Genomic DNA, 4,782 nt, shown 5'->3' on the forward strand with positions numbered 1-4,782 from the left:
GAAATTCGAACTTTGCTGCAAGTTGGAAGGTGTAAATTGGACTTAACCCTAATTTCTATAGGAGTAATAAATGCCATATAGTCTTACTCATCACGATCAGAAGTATAAGATCTTATTTGGGAGAGCTCGTCCGGAGGAGCCATAGTCATTTTGAGTCATTTTTCCACTGAAAAACGGTTCTAAAAGACCTCTCTTACAAATTGTTCGGTAGGGCTCCTCCGAAAGAGCCTGGGTCAGAGAGGAACCCTATCCAACGTGGCCATTCTAACTTTATCATTAGATCTTTGATAACATCAAAAAAAATTAATGGATTTATAGCATCACAATGGCATTACTATACTTTCATAATATATAAATTGCTTTTATAGAACCTCTTTTATTTTTTGCACATTGTAATAAGTCAAAAATTTCTATCTTTGATCATTAATTAAAAATGGTATAGGTTAACAATATAAGACCTATATTTTCAAATTCATTATGAGAAAATGAATTTATAATATTTTTTACATATTATGAACTGCGTTGTTTTTTTTTTAAATTGATGATGAAAGTTAGAAATGTTTGATTTAGCACAAACCTAATACAACATGTAAAAAATAAAGGGAGAACGAGATAGTATTTTTTTGTAAAACTAGTTAAAGAAACCATGTCAACGTTCCAATTGAGCATAGCTTAGTTGGTTAGATTTTTTATGGTGGAACATGCTCATCTAGGTTTAAATTCTCGTCTTAATACGGGTGCTCGTATTTTCCTGGATTGAATATTAGACACCGTGTTAACCTCAAAATTTGTGGGTTTGGACTTTCGAATGTCTTCATAAGAGTATGGTGTGTATGCGTCTTTAAGAGAATGAGTGTGTACATGTGCATATAGAAATGTCTACATCTTATTATCAATAAATATTGTAATACATTTATATTTTGGACCAAACAAATATATATCAAGAAACACGGGTGCGGAGGGTCCAGAATAGCAAATTGGCCTACTCTAATCCAATTCGTTTGTCTTCGCTCCGAGGGAGCCAAAAGTGAGCGAGCAAATTGGTCATCAGAGGTTACCCTACTTGTTTGCATCCCAATATTTTGGTACGCATGTTTCAATAAAAAGAGAGAGAGAAGAGAACATCTTTCAGCCTGTCTGTTTGGCTGTGGCTTGTCGTAAACGATCGTAATTTTAGTATTTTTCTCTCATACAAACCAGTCAGCAGTGCTTCTTCACGAACCAGCAACGATACGAATCAGCCAACCGAACATGCTGTTTGCTTGTAAAACAGAAACAGCTCGCGCGCTAGCTAGCCAATTTTCAACGCACGACAAACGGCACCAGCACAAGGCACGTCGATACATCTTATGCAACAAGAATACAAGACGAAGCGTGTGTGTATGTATATACACCTCAACGGCCTCCAAACCACAAAAGGATCGTCGCCGGCCGTCGCGCGGCCCTTCATGATTGGCGCCCAATTATTAATTAAGAGCTGAAAATTCGGTTAGGCCACGTTTAGTTGGTGTACCAAGCCGGCGCCGCCAGATTTCGTGGTCACTGTAGCTACAGTAACTTGTCCGTTTTTATTTGGTAATAATTGTTCAATCTTTGACTAATTAGGCTCAAAACGTTCATCTCGTGAAGTACAACCAAACTGTGCAATTAGTTTTTGATTTCGTCAATATTTAGTACTTCATGCATGTACCATAAGTTTGATGTGACGGGGAATCTTCTTTTTGCATAGTGCCAAATTTTGGAATTTTGAGGAACTAAACAGGGCCTTAATCAACTCTGCTCGACGACGATCATTGCCGGCCGGGCGACGGGCGTTAGGACACGTCGACGGGCTCCGGCGTCCACGTAGGCGGTATAACAGCTGTGCACAACTGTCTCCACCTGCCTGTATCCTCACAATTTTCTTTGGGGGAATTATTTATTTGGCACTGAAATAAACCAGTGTTTCGTATTTGGCACTCGAAAATTTGAACTTTCTAATCTGGCATCAAGTTGAAATTTTCTTTCGTAAACGGCACTGCCGTCCATTTAGGACAGTAACGGTGTTAAGTGGCTAGCAAAAAGACACGAATACCCTTGTTTACAGTAGAAACCCACGATGCCAAATAGGGAAATTCAAGTATTTTCGTATGGACGGCGCCGACGAGAAGGCAGCGCGCCACGGCCGGCGAGCGCGCGCGAGCAGACCGCCACGCTGCTGCCGGGCAAGCGCGCGAGCGAGCTGTCGAGCCGCCGCCGGTCTTGCGCGCAGGGGCCGGGGGCGCTACTGTCGCGCAGATGGTGGTCGGCCTCGCCCCCGGCTGGCCATGGCAACGGCGAGCGCGCGCGCCTGGAGCTCCGCTCCGCCATGGCCGCACGAAGGTGAGCATGGCCTACATGAGCACGCCTGCTCCACGCCCTTCGTCAGCGCACCGTCCAGCCCCACCCGTGACCGGGACCCGTACCCGTCCCCGTCCCACTTCTTCTTCAGCACGCCGACCAGCCCCGGCGGCGGCGGCGGCGGCAAGGACACCATCCCCGGCGTCCTCGACTTCGACTTCGACTTCGACTTCGACTTCTCCTCGCGCTTCCCGTCGCCCTCCGCCGCCGCCATGTCCTCCGCCGACGAGCTCTTCCACAATAGCCAGATCTGCCCCGTCTGTAACAGAATCGACCAATTATACGAAATTAAGTAAGAAAATCATCCGCCAGAGCAGACGATTTAGCAAACTTAAGCCCGTATAACCCGGTAGTCCGTGAAATCACGAAGGATTTCAAACCAACTCACATCCCAGCCAATATCGTAATAAGTTTAGCGGTCACCATCACATATTACATAAAAGTTCGCATCGCAGATACATCAGAGTTTAAACATAGTTATTACAAAACGAGTTCAAATAGAAGTAGCGGAAGCCATTTGTTCAAAACCACACACACTCACACGGAGTTCAAATACAGTGCCAGCTAATGATCATCTCCAACAAAAGCATCAGACGAGACGTAATGAATGACCATGCCCATGGTCCTAAGCATCACCCATCGCAGGATAAAGGCAGTTGATACAGTAGCCGTAATACATCTGCCCATCTGAAACAAGTGGGAATAAAACCCTGAGTACGAGAAGGTACTCAGCTAGACTTATCCAACATAACCGAAAATAAGGTGACACCAAGGATTATGAAGGGCTTATAGTAGGTTAGCCGACTCATTTGCAAAAAGAAGCATTTTTAGCATTTCAATAACCTTTCCAAAAGCATTATCGTCAAGTTAATTGTTATTAACCTGTCGGCTATATTTGCACCTATACTAGAGCAAGCATGTGATTAAGCCAATAATGATAACCCATGATCATCAATAACTTCCATAATGTCATATTCATTATAACTGTCCAAGTGTTCCATTAACATTACTACGATGAAGTCACTCAAGTCAAGTGCTCACTATCCAGGAGCGATGGCGATTCGAATCGATTCCTAACCAGCTGGTGATTTATTCCTTATACAAACCTCACTCACCCGCTAAAGTGGGGTATTGGTCACCGAGTCAACTATCCAGGAATCTCGAGTTTGCCAGGAACCACATGTACCCGGGGGCCGACCGACTGCACTTTGGTCTTATCATCTCGCCCTCGTGTCCTACCACACCTGCTCCGGCACAGTGCGCTGCGGGCAATCTACTCGGCCCGAATAATCTCCCAGCTTCGCGGTCGAAAGGTACTTTATTCGGCCAGCTAAATGTAAGGCATGCGTTCAACATGACTCAAGGCCCAACAACGGTCGGTCCTTAATCGACACAGACGGAAAGCACTACAGTCCAAAACTCTATAAGTCTCCGTCCGATCTCAACTTCATTTAACACTTAGTTATACTATGACTACATAGTTATCCAAGCAGATCCAGGTAACCACTTATAGCTCGCAGGTGACAGGAAATCACCCGACTTCTACCGGTCTAAGCCAGCTAAGCATTGACTCAACTGCGGATACCAGGGTAACAAGGGTATAGTATAGCAAAGGTAGACAAGGTATAATGCAGCAACGGTTGCAAACAACTCCTGAACATAATGCATCAATTAAAGTAAAACATTTAATTAATAATTGCAAACCGGGAAGAAAATGCTCCGGGGCTTGTCTCTCTCGAAGGAGCTCGGGCGGTGATCGGGGCACTCCGGAAGTTCCTCAACGTCCTCCTCGTCGGCTTCGGTCACTTCCTGCGGCTGCACCTCGAGCTGTTCCTCGGGCTCCTCGGGTATGATGACTGGGCTCTCGGTTTGCGATCCTGTATGATGCATGTGCGTAAGTGCTTATGCAAAAAGTGCATCGGATGAAATAAACACAATGGATATGCTTGAATGCAAGGTAGCCAACATCATCCAAGAACATATACTACAAGCACATATCATCTACTGCATCCTCTTCTACTACTAATATGCTAAGTCAACACATCTCATTAAATGCTTCAAAGATACATCAAAGCTTCACTAATCTCTTAAACATACACAAAGCAACATATGATTAACCCTAGTTAATAATAGGTTTGAATAACAACATCTATTTTTATAGCTTAGAAAAATCTTAGAAAATTACTATAGCACAGTACTACCCTAAGTAGTCTACCATCATATTTTTATGGCATTTCGGTGAGTGGATTAGCCTACACAAAAATAACTAGCTATGGCATGATTATGAACATGAAAATACTTTGTACTGTGAAAAGTGTCAAACAACAGATGAAATATTTTTCCTATGTTCTACACAACAAATGATCACTTTTCAAAAATTATCACATGCATGTTTTATACAAA

The sequence above is a fragment of the Miscanthus floridulus genome, chromosome 19 (genome assembly GCF_019320115.1).
Source record: "Miscanthus floridulus cultivar M001 chromosome 19, ASM1932011v1, whole genome shotgun sequence".
Taxonomy (NCBI): domain Eukaryota; kingdom Viridiplantae; phylum Streptophyta; class Magnoliopsida; order Poales; family Poaceae; genus Miscanthus; species Miscanthus floridulus.